Source organism: Apaloderma vittatum, unplaced genomic scaffold (assembly GCF_000703405.1).
Source record: "Apaloderma vittatum isolate BGI_N311 unplaced genomic scaffold, ASM70340v1 scaffold18968, whole genome shotgun sequence".
NCBI classification, from domain to species: domain Eukaryota; kingdom Metazoa; phylum Chordata; class Aves; order Trogoniformes; family Trogonidae; genus Apaloderma; species Apaloderma vittatum.
Window position 1 is genome coordinate 11,001 of NW_009732672.1, and position 19,555 is coordinate 30,555.

The 19,555-nt window shown below is 38.6% G+C and overlaps 1 pseudogene; it reads right to left on the reverse strand.

Moving 5' to 3' along the window:
• Positions 1-272: 272 nt before the first annotated feature.
• LOC104278596 overlaps positions 273-19,555 on the reverse strand; it is a 30,785-nt pseudogene continuing 11,502 nt past the window's right edge.

Consider the following 19,555-nt stretch of genomic DNA (forward strand, 5'->3'; position numbering starts at 1 on the left):
CTTGTCCTGTCATTGGACGTCACTGAAAAGAGCCTGGCTCCGTCCTCCTGACACTCCCCCTTGACATATTTACAAACATTAATGAGGTCACCCCTCAGCCTCCTCCTCTCCAAGCTGGAGACACCCAGCTCCTTCAGCCTTTCCTCATAAGGGAGATGTTCCACTCCCTTCATCATCTCTGTGGCTCTGCGCTGGACTCTCTCAAGCAGTTCCCTGTCTCTCTTGAGCTGAGAGGCCCAGAACTGGACACAATATTCCAGATGTGGCCTCACCAGGGCAGAGTAGAAGGGCAGGAGGACCTCTCTTGATCTACTTGCTACTCCCTTTCTAATACACCCCAGGATGCCATTGGCCTTCTTGGCCACGAGGACACATTGCTGGCTCATGGTCATCCTGCTGTCCACCAGAACCCCCTGGTCCCCAGCCTGTACTGGCACATGGTATTGTTCTTTCCCAGGTGCAAAACGCTACACTTTCACTTGTTGTATTTCATAAAATTTCCCCCACCCAACTCTCCAGCCTGTCCAGGTCTCTCTGAATGGCAGCACAGCCTTCTGGGGTGTCAGCCACTCCTCCCAGTTTTGTGTCATCAGCAAACTTGTGTTGCACTCTATTCCCTCCTCCACATCATTGATGAATATATTGAATAATACTGGTCCCCATGCTGACCGCTGAGGGACTCCACTGGATGCAAGCCTCCAGCTAAACTCTGTCTCACTGACCACAACTCTCTGACTTCTTTCCTTCAACTGAGCCACAATCCACTTCACTACCCAGTCATCCAGACCACACTTAACGCAATTTAGCTATGAGGATGCTGTAGAAGATGGTGTCAAGTGCTTTACTGAAATCAAGATAAACCACATCCACTGCACGGCCACCATCCATCCACCTGGTTATGTCTTCATAAAAGGCTATCAGGTTGGTCAATCGTGACTTCCCCTTGGCAAAGCCATGCTGACTGCTCCTAATGACCCTCTTACCCTTGATATGCTCAGAGGCAGCATCAAGGATAAGTTGTTCCATCACCTTTCCAAGGGTGGAGGTGGAGCTGACTGGCCTGTAGTTACTCGGGTCCTCCTTCTTGCCCTTTTTGAATACTGATGTGACATTTGCTTTCCTTCTGTGATCAGGCACCTCTCCTGTTGCCCACGACTTACCAAAGATGATGGAAAGTGGCCTAGCAATGACTTCTGCCAGCTCCCTCAGCCCCCTTAGGTGCATCCCACCAGGGCCCATGGATTTAGGGATGTCCATATTGCCTAAATGATCCCTAACCCAGTCCTCCTCAACCAGGGCAAACTCCTCCTTTATCCTGACTTTCTCTGGGGCCTCAGGGGACTGGAGATCCTGAGGACAGTCTCCAGCAGTACAGACAGAGGCAAAGAAGGCATTCAGTAACTCTGCCTTCTCTGTATCCTCTGTCTCCAGGGCACCCACCTCATTCACCAGAGGGCCTACATTGCCTCTAGTGTTAGTTTTGTCAGCAATGTATTTGAAGAAGCCCTTTCAGTTGTCCTTGACCTCCCTTGCAAATTCCAAGGAGGCCTTAGCTTTCCTAGTTGCCTCCCTACATCCTCTCACCATGGTCTTATATTTCACCCAAGCGACCAGCCTCTCCTTTCATGATCAACCCTCCTCTCATGATCCATTTAATCCTCTTTTACACTAAGTACATTAACCTTAAAGACTTTAAGAGATTTTAAGAGCCTTCTGGCGAGTTTAACAACCAAATTTTCAAGTATTTCCTATTCCAAAGCTAGCGCAATTTTCCAGAACTGCTGAGTAAACCACTTAAATAGGCATTGATAAAATTATTTTTTTTGCTGTTAGATTTTTAAAATCCTTCAACATATGTCAGCCCAAATTCATGAAGTCATGAACATTGTAAGATTAGCCCAATTATTTTAAAATGTAATATATTTTTTCTTCTGATTTCCTGGAAAAGTTCCATATATCCTTCTGCGTAACAGAAAAGTGAATCTATCAGATGATTACCAGATGACACAACAGCTTCAGTGAATTCATTCTAGCTGAAGAACAAGCATGTATCACAAAAAAAAAAATCAAACCCCGCCACATTTTTTCAGTACAGATTTCTGAAGATCTGCTTTATAACAAATCAGGATAGACCCGCATCAAAGCACAAGTAATAATAGCATTGCCTATTTTTTATCTTTTCTGTGGCTGAAAGTAATATGCTTATTCAGGTATTGCTTACTCTCTACTGAAATACAGGTACTTCAGGGACATAACACTGTATTATTAAGTCCCTTAGTACAATAGAAAATTTTGAAAAAAAGAAGTTCTTTAAATTGAACAAAAAGCAAATAGTAAAAAGTATTACAATTACAAGAGATAGAAAAAATGAAGTTACCATTTTTCTTTTCCATTGTTTTTGAACAAATAGCTTGTTTTACTGAAAGCAAGATGTTTTCTCAAAAGCAAATGTGATCTACAGCTATGTAGATTTGTAAAAAAAGCAACTCACCTTTTATATAAAAATTAAAGATCTTTACTTTTCTCTATTTTACACTTTGCCTAATGCTATTCTGTTGATACTGCAGACAGCTACAGAGATATCTAAGACAGGTGGCCTTCAGAATTTTTTTCACAAAGACATGGAAGACGGCATCAAAAATCCAGTATGAAATTTTGTGAGCCATATACTAAAATACCTCACAGAGGTATTTTAGTAGTCATGTCATTCTATATGCAATGTTGTACTTTGACTTATGACTGAGAGCAAATGCCTCAAATAATAATGTTTCTTAATCAGCCAGAAAGTTTGCAATTAACCCAGAAATACTTCTTTACCTGCTTTTCCTAAGGCTGTATGCACTGCATCTGATGCACTTCTGATCTCTGCAGCTGGCACACTTACTTGTCTAGGACATTGTTAAAAACAGCTAGTGGCATGGAGTATTGTCACAGGATAATTAAAACTATTCCTGAGTAGTGTTTGCTGGATTTCAAGTCAAGATGCTGCTGTCGAAGCTGCTGAGACTGGCAATGTTACTTGCATTTTTGGATTGTTATACTTCATTAAATGAAGATTTATTATGGGGAACTATGGAGAATTTAATACTTATAATCTTGATCAAAGTCTTTGTAAATAATGTAGAAACTAAATATGTTCTTGTCATTTTGTAAACTTGACTCATTTTGAAACATTTGGGGGCACACTTTTTTTAATGCGCTTTCTTCTTCTTATATAGATAAATTGTGATTTCAGGCTAAACATAAAATAAATGGCGTGAACAGGTCCCCAAAGTGTTCAATTAAATGAGTAGGTAGTGCTAGTCAGCCTCATAAAATTCCTAGCATCCAATATGCACCCTACAATACATGTTTATCCACCGTGCCCCTCTATTTAGACGTGCATGAATATACCACGCAGCAGACAGAAAAACAATACCAAAGTAAGGTAGAACAACATTGATTTCTTTAACACAGAGATGCAGCATTTCATGTACAGATTTTGAAGTTTTCTGCTATGGTGACTTAGAGTAATAAATCTTACTGATAGAAGAAGTTTGGAAATTTTAATTTGTTCATGTAAAGGCACTGTATTCCAGAGGAGACCATTTGGGTTGACACACCAAAGAATAACTTACTTATAGCCAAAAGTGTCTTTTGGCACAGGAGGAATCACTAGCACATTTAACAGAGAATCATAGAATCACAGAATCAGTCATAGAATCATAGAATCATAGAATCATGGAATCATAGAGTAGTTAAGGTTGGAAGGGACCCTGAAGATCATCTAGTTCCATCCCCCCTGCTCTGAGCAGGGTCACCTCTCTCCCACTAGACCAAGTTGCTCAAAGCTCCATCCAACCTGGCCTTGAACTCTTCCAGGGATGGGGCATCCACAACCTCCTTTGGCAACTTGTTCCAGTGCTGCACTAATCTCATGGTAAAGAATTGTTTCCTTATACCTAATATAAGTCTACCCTCTTGCAGTTTCAGCCATTGCCCCTTGTCCTATCACTACAGGCCCTTCTCTGGCTTTCCTGTAGACCACTTTTGTGTATTGGAAGGCCTCTATTACATCACCCCAAAGCCTTCCCTTCTCCAAGATAAATAACTCCAGCTCCCTCAGCCTGTCCTCATAGCAGAGGTTCTCTAGCCCTCTAATCATCTTCATGGCCCTTCCCTGGACCCATTCCGGCAGATTCATGTCCTTTTTTTACTGTGTGCTCCAGAACTGGATGCAGTACTCCGAGTGGGCCCTCACCAGAGCAGAGCAGAAGGGGAGAATTACCTCCCTAGTCACACTCCTTTCGATGCAGCACAAAACACGGTTCATTTTTTGGGTTGCAGATGCACACTGCCAGCTCATGTTGACCCTCTCATCAACTAACATACCCAAGTCCATCTCCTAAGGGCTGCTCCCAATCTGCTCTCTGCTTGGCTTGGCTTTGTGCTTGGGATTGCCTCAACTCAGGTGCAGGACCTTACACCTGGCCTTGTTGAACTTCATGAGGCTGGCCTGGGCCTACCACTCAAATGTGTCATGGTCCCTCTGAATGACATCCCTTCCCTCCAGCGTGTCAACCACTCCACAGAGTTTGGTGTCATTGGCAGACTTCCTGAGGATGCACTCTATCCCACTGTCCATGTTGCCAACAAAGATGTTAAACAACACTGGTCCCAGTACCAATCCTTGCAGGACACCACTCGTCACTGGTCTCCACTTGGACATTGAGCTGTTGATCACAACTCTTTGAATGCATCCATCTAGCCAGTTCCTTATCTATCAAGTGGCCCGTCAATCAAACCCATATCCTTCCAATTTAAAAACCAAGATGTCGTGTGGGACAGCAACAAATGCTTTGCACAAGTCCAGGTAGATGACACCAGTTGCACTTTCCTTATCCACTGACGCTGTGACACCATCATAGAAGGCCACCTAGTTGAATCAAGGCTTCTACCACTTGAGCTAATATGAGACAGCACCATAAAAGGCCTAAGGGCCTGCTCCTAGAATGGACAAGATTTGTGTTTTAAAGACATATTCAACATTTTGCATGAGCTACAAAATACTATACAAAAGTTTTGAATGTGCAACTGTGAGTGAATGACAGTGCCATGTGTCTTACATCGGAAAGAGAATTGAGTCTAGAAGGCTTCCATAATCACTGTCAATTGATTATGACTGTGTTAAACACCAATTTTAATATCTGGCCTTTTGGATTTTTACTTGTCAGAATACAAGAAGACACTAGCTGAAGTTATCCTCTGAATATCATAAGTAATGGGAATGAAGCAATTTGGAGCTGTCTACATGTTAACTTGTCAAAGGAGGAACAAAGTAGAAAGCAGGGACTAAAATGCAAATTTTTTATTTATTCTTCTACAGAAGGAGAAAAAAAAAAGTCATGATGGCTATTCTCTTAGCTAAGGAAAAAAATTTAAAGTAGTTTACCTGAAAAGAAGACTTGAGGTGATTAATTTGAAAACAAACTGCAAAGCCTTTAGCAAGTAATAAGCCCTAATTTGAATAGATCTCTAGAAACTTCAGTGATAGCTAAACACTAGAATCCGAATTTTACTGGTAGTCTTAAATATTTTCAGATACATGTCACAATAATAATGTTGAGCCTTAAAACAGAAGTACAAAATCATAAAAGAAATGTAGTGGTAGGGATAGATGTAGGCATGGAAATCTCAAGGAACAAGTCCTCTTACTTCTGTATCAGACATTTCAGTAATGCTTCACAACACGTGTCATCCTTATATTGATGAACCACCTCTCCAGGCTACAAGATAATTTACTTTCCATACTGTATTATCAACAAGGAGCCGATGAGGTGTTCAGAGTCAGATCTGAATCAGGTTTTAAGCTGAAGCTTAGTGTCTGGGCTCAAGGCCATATCGTCCTAGGGTTCGTACTCAGAGACATAAATATGATGAACTCTTCTCACAAAGTATCAACTAAAAATGACATCCATCTGAAATAATGGAAACCTCACAATATCTGCCAGTTCTGCTGAGTCTGGGTTGCTTTCCCACCCTCAGAACAGCAGAGGTTAAAGCTCGTGGACAGAACTTTGGCCCCAGCTCAGCAAAACACATTAAGTACCTGCTTAAGTTGATCCCTAATCAAAAGAGCACAAAATAAATCACATATTTATATTTAGTCATTTGCTAACATTCTTTCCTGAATCAGGGCCTGATTCTGGAAAATAAAATTCTGGCAAAACCCTCATTTGCTTCCTATATTCCAGTCAGTCCAAATATTGCCTTGTTTAACAGAGGTTTTGGATTACAAATAAAAAATACTTATTGTAATTTATGGAAGTAAATTTATGCAAGGAAATTGAGCACATGTATAATAAGTTTATTTTAAGAATACTTAATATCAAAGCAAAAGGAAAGAACTGTGTAGGGTATAAAGGCTGTATTTTAGTCTGTACTCTAATACTGATGACATTTCCAAAATGCTCTAATTCATCCCAGAATCACTTTACAGCATATAATGGATATATAGATTTTGCCTGCATTTGCTGCTACCATTTCAGAAGAATGGATGACACTCATGCTACCAGACCTAAAGACTCAGCTGGATTAGGGAAGATAATAGTCCATGACTCTACTTACAATATTTGTCTATTAATGAGTTGCTAACTTAAGATCTGAAACTTATCTTTCAGTTCCAAACTCAGTCAAAAACAAGGAGTATTTAGAATTTTTTGTTAGACTAGCTTACTATCGATTTACTCTTCAAGGAGTACATAGCATACTCGATATTTTTATTCCACAAAAGATATGATGTATTAACGGTGTTTCACAGATGCAGTAGTGGTATAGTCTTAGACCTGACTTTTATGGAAAGTAAAGAAAGAGGAAATAAAGAAAGCAGCCACCGAGAGTAAGTTATATTTTCAAATGCAAGAAAAAGGAATGGTCATGGCTGTATGGTGATCTCCTCAAAGCAATACAAGACAACACACTCTTGTTGAGTAGTTGAAAAATAAAGAATATTTAAAATATAGTAAAAACATAAATCAGGGGACTTTCATCTAGAAAAGATTATGATAACATGGGAGAGAAAATATGAAGTAAAGAATTGATGTGGAAGGGAGTTGTGCTGATTAGGAAGTGGGCAATTTAATTTCTTCAGGACCGTGGAAGTGAAGCATGAATTAATTTGCTTCATGCAGAGTCCTGCTGTTTTCTCTTCTTTGCTCAATCACTGTTTACTACATAAAGTCACACCTCACCTATCTTCTTTGATTGTCTAATTTTAGCAGGATTTTCTTTTCATGGCACTTAGAAGAGCTAAGGTTTACTTTACATGTAACACACAAACAGATTACTTTGGGCCACAGGACCACCGAGGCTATTTCAAGTTTGAAACAATATTATTCTAATATTTTGCTTTCAGCAAATCACTTCACTGAATGTTAATAAGGTGGCCAAGCAATAATCCAACGTTATTTTTTGCAACCATACCCGCCTTCTTCTTGGAATGAATAAATTAACTTCCAAAGAAAAGCAGGCAGATGAGCTCACCTCAGTAAGTTTAACCTCCAGTAGTAGGACTACTTTTAGGATGTGGCTGAAGAAATCCAATAGGAACGGATCATGTTAGTAGGGCAGAACAACAGAGGAAGCACTAGAAGTCTTTCTCTTTTTAAATGGTAGGCACTCAAATGCTCGTAAATTTTGGACTGTGCATTCAAAAGTTAATAATGTTCCTGCTTTGGACTACTTAAGTGAAAATCTGTAAGAACAAATCTATAGACTACCAGTACAGAGTGACCTTTGCTGCTGAGCCCACATAGTCCAAATGTGTTTACATGTTCACAGATTTCATCAGTTTATTAACTAAACTAAAAATATAAGCAAATTTATAAAATACCATAGTGCTAGGACCTGAATCATAGGCCCTGAACTGAAGCTGACCTTTAGACGAACCTCACACTATATCATATTAATCACACATGTAATGTATTGATAATCTGTTTTAGCACATATATATATATTCCAATCTGTAAAAGCTTTGCTGTAAGACTAAGTGTGTGGTGGGACCAACAGGTAGATCTTTCTTTAGCTAAAGGCCAGGTGCAAGGCTGGGAAACCAGCTGCCTCTTGCTTTGTTAGAAGTGTGTTACAAGACCATGAGACCAGAGGCCTGGTTTGAGTAAGAAATATGTGATTAAGGACTGAAATATATAGGGGCACTTCCTTGTATTCTTCCTTTAGACCTGGCCAAGCTGTGGGAGGAATCCAGCGGAGCGAACAACACCAGATGTTCCCAGCGTTCGAAGTTTTGTCAGGTTGTTTATTTAATAGTATAAAAGCTGGACCCCCTTGCAGCGACTTTGGAGACCTCACCCATGAGTGGACGCACTGCGTAGGACTTCCCAATTGCCGGGACGGTTCTCCAGAGTCCTCGCTGCAGCAGGATGATGCAGGATGATGATATTAGGGCAACTGGTGATGGATCTTTCTTAACAACTATCGCTAACTGCATATAGGACTGATTAGGTGCATTACCCTGCTTGTTCTCCTTGCTGCTTAAAACTAGAGTATAATAAGCTTGCATTGCCTTATTCCTGTAATACGTCGAAATAGACAGTAAAGCTAACCCTTCTGTTAGTGCCTGTGTCCTTTTCTGCGGGACCAACCCATCCCTGGGCCGATTACCAAAACAAATACAAAAAATTCTCAACACATCAAATATTGTCTTCATCGAGCCTTCTCCAGGTTGAACAACTACAACACTCTCAGCCTTTCTTAAGGAGTACTGTATGCACTTTTTGGCTCCACAGTATAAGAATGATATAAAAATATTGGAAAGTATCTAAAGGACAAAAAGATGGTGGAAGGTCTAAAGAGCATAACTTATGAGGCACAGCTGAGCATACTAAGTTTGTTCAGCTCAGAGAGGAGACTGACCTCATTATTATCTATAACTTTGTGATGAGGGGAATTGGAAAGGGAGATGTTAATCTCTTCTCTCAGGTGTCCAGTGACAGGGCACAAGGGAATGACTTAAAGCTGCATCAGGGGCAGTTCAGATAGGATATTGTGAAAAAATTCATTACTGAGAGGGTGGCCAACAAACTAAACAAGCTCCCCAGGGAAGTGGTTATGGCCCCAAGCCTGTTGGTGTTCAGGAAGTGTTTGGACAACACATTTTAACTTTTAGGTTGCCTTAAGTGTGGAGTCAAGAGCTGGATTCAATGATCTCTGTGGGTCCCTTCGACTCAATATGTACTGTGATGTGATAACTCTAAGAGCTCTCCCACTCCTCAAAAAAAACAAACAAACAAACAAACCAATGTGTAAGTGACAAATAGCTGTGTTCCCACCACTCAAAATAAGAGTACCTCTGTTGTTTTCCACCATTTTTTGACATGCATGAGTAGATTTGGCCTTGTCAGTAAAGAAATTCAGGTAAAATCTTACATTCTGATAAATGAATCACCTTTTTTTCCACATTTTTTTTCAAGAATTATTTAGTGTGATAGACATCTGCTAGGACTAGTTTTAATTTTCTGCAAGGAAGTTTATTCTGAATTTGAAAATGTTTCCCCAGAAAACAGCTGTAGCAATTAAGATGGATGCCTTTGTTTAACACCTAAATTTAAGTTTATGAATCAAATGCTCAGTCTGAAGCTATGACATTAGACCAGAAGTATTCTTGCTCTTTGATCTCCCTGTTTGTTGCAATCTCAAAATATAATGGGAAGGAAATCATTTGTATGGCCATAAATTGCAGCCACTAAAAGATGTAGATCAGGCACTCAAAAAGGATTGACAAATGACTATAAATTATTTCTGTCTGCTTAAAAGAGAGTCCTTATAGAAGCAACATATTATGTTTCTAATTGATTCTACAGAGCAGGTGGACATCTTGCCATCTGCTGTATTCCTAAGTGAAGAGACCTTGAGGAAGTCACTAGTGCAACTGTGGGCTAATGAGCAATTATGGACATTAGTCAAGAACTGCATGAGATAAAATTAATTATTTTTCACAGTTTTTGGAATATAGTCTGTTCTGTGGCTTCAGTGTACCAGGCCTTACCTCACAATAACTTCAGCATTTTTTCATAGAGCTTCTAGTTGAGTAACATTTTTTTCTGTTTGCTTTGCCAAATGGGCATTTAGCAGTTATGTCTTCATTTCAACAGCTGCTTAATGTTCAGGCCAAGAGAAAAGATGAAAGAGCACTTTAGAAGATACTTCCTTCTTTGTACTAGAGTTGACTGAAGGAAGGATGGATTTCAGCTTAACAGATGCAACTGACAGAAACTTTTTAACCACTCCTTCTTGTAGCAACCAGACTTTCATGTACATCTGCCTTGCACATACCAGAAACTAAGTTGCATGATTTTTCAAGAGTGGACCTAGTCTGTCTTCCATGAGGAAGGTGCTCCTTCTGCTCCTTCTAAAAAATTTGCAAACGAGAGAAAGGACACACAGAGGGTACTAGTGATTGATTTGTCATGTCCTGCAAAGACTCAAGGCAGGGTACTGCCTCAGATAGCTGTGTTCGCACACCACTATTTCCTCCTGAAGTGCATCTGATTTCTAGAGGACTCGGTGAAATGCACTGAATATGTATCAGGATTATTATTCTCATATGCCATCTGAGTGGTTTACAGCTGCCTGCAGTAGCTGGCGTGGTAATAGACTCCTGACATGAATTGCCTTTAATGATAAACAGGGAATTCAGCACAGAAAACAGATATTCTGTAATGCCGAGGAGACAAAATATCTTAGTTCTGACCAGAACTCTGTAAACTAGAGCATACAGGCAGCTGGTATGGCAGCCTTAGAGAGAAAGGGTGAGAATAATGCTATTTTAATCCCACATGTCCCAGGGCAAGTAGTTTAATGACCTTCGTTTGCATTGTCTGTGAAATGGGGATAAATAATACTTACCTCATGAAGCCATTGCGGTATATAAAAGCACCTCTACTGAAAATCTTCTATAAAACATCATATTTTACGAGCAGTTACCTATTAGCAAGAAATTGGTTCTCAAGCTGTTCTTGGCTTTTGCATGAATTTGTTTTTGAGCCAAAGGAACATATTTTTTTCCTTCTGCTTAATTTCTCTTTGCCTGTTTACTTTAAGGCTTGCTCTTCTAGATTAAGTTTCAAGCAGGAGCCCCATGAAAATGCACGTGTTTATTTTTTGCTGTCTGTGATACAACTAGCTGCGCAAACTGAATATATGTCAGTGGGCTCTTTGCCGTTCAACACGGATGGATGCTGTGTATTTGGCTTCTCTTATTCAGTGTGGATTTTGTCTTTCTCCTGGTGACACTATTGCATTAAAGCATAAACACTGTAGGTAGAAATACAACATTTCAAAGAAATTCATGGTTAACATTTCGTGGTTTAGTTCTCTGTAAAGTAGCACATGTTTTTATCTATCATACCCTTAGCTACCCTTTTATCAAGCTTCAGGCACATGATATATTAAGGAAATAGTTTCCTCAGGCTGGCCTGACTCTCTTGAGCAGGACGTAAGGACAAAGATATTTCAAATATTGGGCTTATGCATAATTTTGCCTTAAGTTTAATTTACACTACCAAAAAAAATTGCTACCCAAGGCAAGACTGCAAGCAGGCAGAGCTGGAAGAGCGCTTGCATGAATATACCCTTTTATAACAGCTTGTTGTGCTCCTGGCATGTAATTGTGATGGAAGCTAGCAGAATGTAGAAGAGACCCATTTATGTATTCTGCCTAGCATTACAGTCCAGGGATATATCTGATGAATATATTACACTTCTAAACTGCTCTATTTCACTGGAATTCATTAAATCAAATATAAAACTGATGTTTGAAAGGCTTGCTTAGCCTCTTTTTGCATTGTTTTTTTCTCTTTCACTATCACAATTTCTATACATGGACTAGTCATGAAACTATCTGCTGAGATAGCAGCTATGCTTAGGAAAAGATATTGTGGTTAGCACTCAAAAACTATCAAAGTAAACAAAACCACTTCAGTCATACACTTCTAAGTAAGGATAGAATTGTCTTTATCTAAGTAATGTTTAAATTCTTACCAGATTAGACATCTTCCATATCATATGCAGTTTATGAAGTAGATCCATTGTGATGCTAAAAGAGATATAGATGTCAAAAAGAACTATATTAGGTGTACTGTATAGGCATAGTACTCATATTCAGTCATATATGAAATAATGATGTTACATGTTTAATTGAAACAATAAATTCTAAGTATGCAGTCCTGCAAAACACTTAGGCATTTGTCTTCAAATTTCCTGTAACAACCAAATGGATTTGGACCTAAAAACATCTTCACTGAGTTCTAAAGATAATAAGAATTTATATTTAAATGGTAAAAAAAAAAAAATCCTTAAATCAGTTTTCTTTATTTCTAATTTAAATTTTAAGAGATTATTATATTCTTTTATCTTAGATTTACTCTTTTGTTGCTTATTAACGGAAGGAAGCAACGAGGTTAGATGAAGATAACATTACATGTGATCTTCTAGTTTCCTTACAAATGTATGTCAAAGCATCTTAGGGATGATTTATGCTCACTTCTGCCCTAGGCTTGAGAAAGATTTAGTAGTAATGCTAGCCTGCATAGTCGTTTTCTTCTAATGACAAGTCTCCATTAGGCATTGCATTTAAATACTTATTTTTTTCACATACTGGTCTGAGGAATTATTGAATTGTGGTTACTGTTACCACTGGGTCAAAGGGCAGACTTCTCATCACAGTTCTACTTATGCGGCACTCAGTAGTGTAGCCAGTCTTTTTTTTGTCAGGTGTCGATATAACATAATATTATTTTGTGAATAAAAAAGGACTGTTGTAAAGTAAAATAATTTATAACCATATTTCAAAAGGCACCTCCTTAACCATTGTGTGTAAATCTGAGTTTCTCAGAACACAGAAACATGCGTAGTATTTTGATTGTGTTTTAAAATCTGGAGCAGCATGGGTGTGGAGGTGTGTGGTGGGGTGCATTTGTGTCTATATTGACTCTATGGAGACAATTTCTGCTGCATATCTAGCTGCCATCAAAAGGTTTTTCTTGGACAGCCATACAGCCCATATGTTCTTACCCAGGATAACTACCAAAATCTGTATCAATCCTGAAAAGAAATTCTAATTATAGGAGGAAAATGGTTTTGTTTAAATTACATCACGCATACATTCCGAGGCCTCATCTTCTGGTAAAAATGCATTTCATTCAAACTGACCTACGCTATTACTTCATGAGAGTGTGATCTCAGTACAGCTAAAATTCTTGTGTTGGTGTCTGTGATTCAGTACATAAAGCACTCTCCACTAAACTTTCCTACACTTAACCAATTTTTTTTCTTTTCAGCAGGTGGAAAAATAGCAAACAGACAAAAGGTGAGATAAGCATCGTATTTCTTCTAGTGTGGCAAAGAGAGCTGTCTGTTGCTAGACAACACATTTCGGCACATGACAGAGAAGTAAGCTTACCAGCCACAGCATCATCACTCGAAAGTGTTTGATGGAGCTGACTGAGGAGGCTGTAAACCTGCCACTACAAATCACCATGCAGAGGAATTATCAGTTATAAGGGGGGAAAAAACCCACAAACTCCAAAACCTTCCTTTACATGGGATTCTGCACCATTCATTTAAAAAAAAAAATGTTTTAACAAGGCTTACACATCATATTTTCGGCTACGATTAGGAGAACAGAGAAACAAACATATATTAACCTTCCCCTGTGCCCCGTAGTTGTCTCATCTTTCCTTGAGATTGAAGACCCAAACTCAAATACATGTGCAATGAAAGTGTACCTGTTTACCTGCTTTGAAAAACCTTGCTTGTTCCCACAGCTGGATGGCTACTTGATTATTTATCTTCAGATAAGCTTTCCAGACTGTTAATCTTTGTGAAATAATTCCATATGAAATTACTGTCCAAGTGCTTACTACTATTAATATCTGCATAGGATTTGAACCAAGGTTCTTTGGCTATTTTTTTGAACCAGATATTGGCAAATGTTGCTGGTCCTTTGCATTTTGCAATTTCTGACTAACAAAAATACTCTCCTGAACTGGAAGTATCAAAACCAAATTTCTTCCAGAAATTGATGGCCCCTGAAAATTGTAGTTGATAATGTAAATCTTAGCATATTCCCCCTAAGCAGAGAACTGCCACTAATCTCTATAATAGCCCCTGGTGGGCAAAATTACCCTACTAAGGCCACTGAAGCTCTACTCATTTATACTTAGTAGTTTTCCTGCTTCATTGCTTCCTGATCCTTCCATCAGCTGAGTGATCTTCTGTTTCAAACATTAGGTGTTCATTTTTTGTTCTATTGGCTTTTTTTTGTAAATGCCAGGAAGAAGAAGCACAAGCAGTCCTCTCATTTTTTTTTTTAGGATTTACCTCAAGAAATCCACTGTGATTTGTGCTGCAGAGCCTAGGACTGCTGTGATTTATCCTTGCATACAGGTGGATTTTACAGTAGCTGTAGGTGATATAATATGTATTTAAGGGGGGCGGGGGGAAGAATACTATGGATAGGGAGACAATTTGTACTTCTGAAGGACATAGCTGGATACAGACTTCCATTTGTCTAATCCTCTTACATAACCTATCCCCTGCAACTCTTATGTTTCTGCTTCTTGTATGTGATGTGACAACCACGATGGGTCTGGAGCAGTAGATACATGCTATCAATGCCTAAGGATTTTTTTTTCCTGTTATTTTCATATTTATCAGTCTAAATGTGATGCCAGATATATTCCTATTCCTAGGCAAATAACACTAGCACAACAGCACAGATGTCAGTCCCTCTGTCTCTAGAGATGATCCTGTGGTACAGGTTTGGCATTTTAAAAATTTGCTTCACATGGCTCAACAAGTTCAAGTGCATTCTGTAATGTGAAGCAGTAGCTTTGGTAACAACTACAGTATATGGGTTACATATATCAGCAGTTTTCTCTGATATTTTTCACATTAAAATGAAAAGAAAACCAATACCTTTTCTCCACTTCCTATTACTAAATAAGCTCATTGTAGGAACTAAACTAGGCAGATTTGCTGAATACACACTGTGCAAGAAAACAGCTTCTCTTTCCTTGGAGAAAAAAAGCAATTCCATGAATATGGAAAACAGTTCATATCAAAACTTTTTTTAATTTTACACAAGGAAAATAGTGATTGTTTCTCCTTTTTATTTTTTTTTCCTGCATAAAATCACCCACCCAATATTCTGGATTAATGTAAATTCCTGATCACTGCCTTTCCATTGTCTTTCACAAAGCTCTGCTTCTGCTATTGCAGATTAAAAGTACGTGCTTGGAAGATACAGGACAAGTCTTAGTGGAGGAGTAAAATTTCTGTTCAAGGTCACACAGGAAGTATAGTAGAGTGAAATGGAAAGTTAGTCCAGTGCCTTTACCACTTCCTTCCTTAAACATATTGGCTAAGTGCACCACATTACAAATTGCTGCATTGGTCACTGCGAAGAAAGCATTTCAGGAAAGGTGAAAGTTTCATTTTTGCAGAATCAGAAACAGTATCAGATTTCACACATTCTCATCAATTCTGCCTTACAGTGTGGATCATTTCTGTGGCTTCTCCCTGAAACCGGAACAAAACCAATTTGCACAATTATCTAAGTGCGCCTGAGGCTTTTTGCGTTTGCTGGGGTATTCTGGTGTACGGATGTGACTGTGTGGGAGTCTCAGGCTCTGCCGTTCTGCTGGGAGCACTGCGCTGCTTTAGCTGGTTTGGGGACTGGTGAAACCTCACACGGCCTTGCAGCACCTGTTTCAAAATCCACAAAACTGGAAAAACATCCAGTCATATCCTCATCCTTCTTCTTTATCTCCACATCAGAGTATAGCAGTATCTTTTTATTCTCATTTGCCTAGCTTAAATAACAGAAGCTCAACTTTATATTACATAAATATGGACACTTCATAATCCCTTTTCTTGAGCAGAAGGAAAACTGTGGAGATAAGCCACCAATGAGGTCTTAACTTCCATCTAATGACTTTCATTTTCACACAGAAGCCTTTATCAGTGGAATGTCTATTGCAAAAACAAGGTTCTGTGCAAGGCGGCCAAAACTAAGCAGTTTGTGTAGACCTGCCAGAGGCTGCCAAGAATAGCAAGCAAAATAGTTGTTTCCAGAGTAGTTGAGCCAGAGGGTTGTTTTCAATGATTTAGGTTAAAATATTTATTTCATTCAAATAAGAATGTGACTTCATTGCCTGTCTACTGCAATACTATTATCTATTTTTTCATTATTTCTTTGAAAGCACTGGGTAGAATGCTTAAAGTTGCGTGCAGCATCCTACTGATACATTCATCTGCAATGCTCATGTCTTTTCATCCTTTCTGCTCTGTCTCAGCTCTTTAAATTCAATTCTCTGTTTCCTCTGGTAGCGTGGTTGACTTTTTCTACACTGCTAAGAGACAGCCAGATGGTGTTTTGGGCTTGCTACTAGAACACAGATCTCATTAAGCCAGAAGTCAGTGGCTTAACAGGTCTTTATCTGTGTTTCCTCCCGATAAAGTCAGCAAAGCCAGATCAAATATCCTAACCCAGTTAGATGCTGCTCTTCAAGACAGCTTTGCAAGTTTGTCTCGTTCCTTTGACAATAACGTAATACGTCTGATAATGTGTGTGTGTCTCTGTAAATGGGTGCATGTGTGCCTACCCTCATGTCTTTTTCTTTGGAAATGCAATTTTAGTTTTTCATTTATTCTACTGAGGCACAAACTGCTTTATTCAGTTGTTATATTACTTGCTCAGATGGAAAATGCAGCTGAGTGATTTGTATGACAGTAGATATGAATTTTTTTTCTCAATATTGTTATATTGATTATGGATTGTAGATATCAACAACATTGTTTCTAATTTTTGTCCAGTATATATGAAAAAATTGTAAGAAGATAGACAATTAATTCAAAATCTTATTATTCTTAGTGATAACCGTGTCTAGTTATTTTTACTACTTTAAAAACTGTTGAACAATTTGGAAGTATGTTCTTTAGTGTTTTCTACTTGAGGCATAAGGTTTAAAAAAGAGCTAGATTTAATGATAAACATAATAGATTTCAAACATTACTGAGAATATACCAACAGAATTTTATTAATCTGTGCCTTTGTGGATCATTTTTCTAGTCCATAAGATCTGATGACACTTGGGCTGAGGTCTAAAGCTAAGTTGTACCTTAATGTAGGAATTCAGCCTCCTGATTGTAGAAGCAAAAAAGCCAAACATAACTTCTGGCTACAGCAAATACCTTCTATATATTTGATGAGGAGTTGCAAAAAATAAGACATAATGGATGAGAATGTTTCTCATGGTAGTAATGAAAATCATATCACACGCAATAAATTAGATACTCCCAAAATAAAGGATTTATCTTTTATTTTCACCATTTATAATGTAGCATAACTTCCCTTGAATAAGACACAACTCTCTAGACAGTATTTTTTGCAAGATCAGTGAGATACTGCATTCAACCCTGCATATTATTCAAATAATTTTCACGTATTCAAAAAATATTGTATCTTGAAGGAAGATGGATTAACAGAGTTAATTTTTTGCATTTGCATGACATCTTAAGAACTCCAGTTATGGAAGAAAGCTTAAAGGGCTATGAACATACATGCTATTTCTATCTACCACCCTGCAGTGGGTTTTTTATGCTGAGATTATAGAAAGAAGAGAGGGGAAAGCAAAGCAAGGAAAGGAAGAAAATATGAAATGAAAATAACTTAGCAGAACAGATTTCTAATTTTCTGCATCTCCTTCTTAGGAGGCTTATTTGGTATCTTTAATCATGCGATTAATATATAATTATGTAACAGGTTTTGTAACCTGACTATTCTCCTTCTGCAGCCAAAGTGCTAGGACAGGGTTGCAGGTCTCTTAGAGACCTCCAGCACCTCTCTCATGAGCCACCAGATGATACCATTCACCATAGCCACACTGGCATATGCTAGCAAGAGTCATGAGGAAATGTGGAAAGTGTGAACTCATTCTGCTCATGACCTGCGGTGCACATGGGAGCAGGAGTAGATGTGACTGGAAGGATGAGGAGAGAAAAAGGGTGCAAGTGAAGTGAGCAATGCTGAAAGCTAATACAAAAAAGTAGTCTTGTCTGCTTTGGCCTAGTATGTCAGTTTATCCATGTGTCATGTGAGGTGCCTCCATGCAGGACAAATACAGGACTATGATGCAAATAAAAAATAGATTGTTCCTTCAGCATTCATCAGGAGGGATTTTTGGCATTTTGTGACTAGAGTAAGTGGATGATTCAAAGTCCCAGTCAAATAGGTAATCTTTTCATCAACCCAGCATTATTTGCTTTGGATATTTCTCTGGATTGTCTAAAATGAAGAAGTTGTGAAAGTGGGTCAAATGCTTCGCTTCCATTAACTATGGTATGTTCATACTTACTATTGAGTTCTACATATTCTTGTATACTTACTTCATATTGGCTAAAATACTTTCGCTGCTAGCCTCATGCAAAACAACTTACCAGCTTTCTTATAATGTCTCCTAGTATTGTCACAGCTTCAGAAAAAAATACTGTGTTGTGTAAATGGCAAGTTTTGAAAAATTAGTATTTGGAGAATTGCTTTTTTTCCCCCCGCTGTTCTGAAACTGAACAGAACAACCTGAGAGTGAATCAAGTACTGAGGGAAACAGACCAACTCATATTTTCATAGCACTCCTGAGTCATTTCCCACTCAATTTCAGAGAAGCATCAAGGCATCACAACAAAACATTGAAAATGCAACTGTGACAATAAAATTATAATACAAACCTAATAGAAGAGAATATGAATGCACACGTGCAAAATCTAGTCATTGAGTAAAAAATGTGCTTTTGCTCATGACTCATTCACATGTGTCTCCAAATAACTCCAAAATCAGATGGGCTGGTTAGTTTTCTGCTTTGTAGCACACCTCCAGGTAAGACTGTTAAACCAGTTGCAAATCTGATGTTATGGCAGGGAGATGAGTGCTATGCCTGGGCCAGCCCTCTTCAATCACAGATCCAAATATCTGCTCCTTTTTGAGGCAAAGGAGGTCAGCACTAAGATTCATTATTTCGCATTTTAATCAATTTTTGAAAATGTTAAAAGCTGATTATCCTTCCTTCCAGAGACTTCCCCCCATCACTGTCAGCATACTGTCATAAACACTTGGTGTCATATGATGGGTACCTGGATGACCTTTCAAAAAATGTCTGGCAGCTGGCACATTAGGTAAAAGTCCCTCTGTACTGATGCCGTACAGAGAGTGGACATCTACTTACACAGAAGAAGTAGGGAATCTGAATAGTCATATTAGCTTTTATTTGGCTGCAGTCTATCATGCTCACTGGTGCTCAAATATTTGGCAGGTGTTTTATCACATTCAAAGTCATGAAGTAAGTTTTAAGACTAAACTTCTCTTCCTAATTTTTGATAGATTTTTCCCCTTCTCTCTGTGCTTTCTTTAGATTCCTTAATACAGTAGTCAGACTCTCCAAAAATGAAACAAATCTCTTAAGTTAACTCTTATTGTTAGGTCCTGCTTCTTTTCAAACAATTA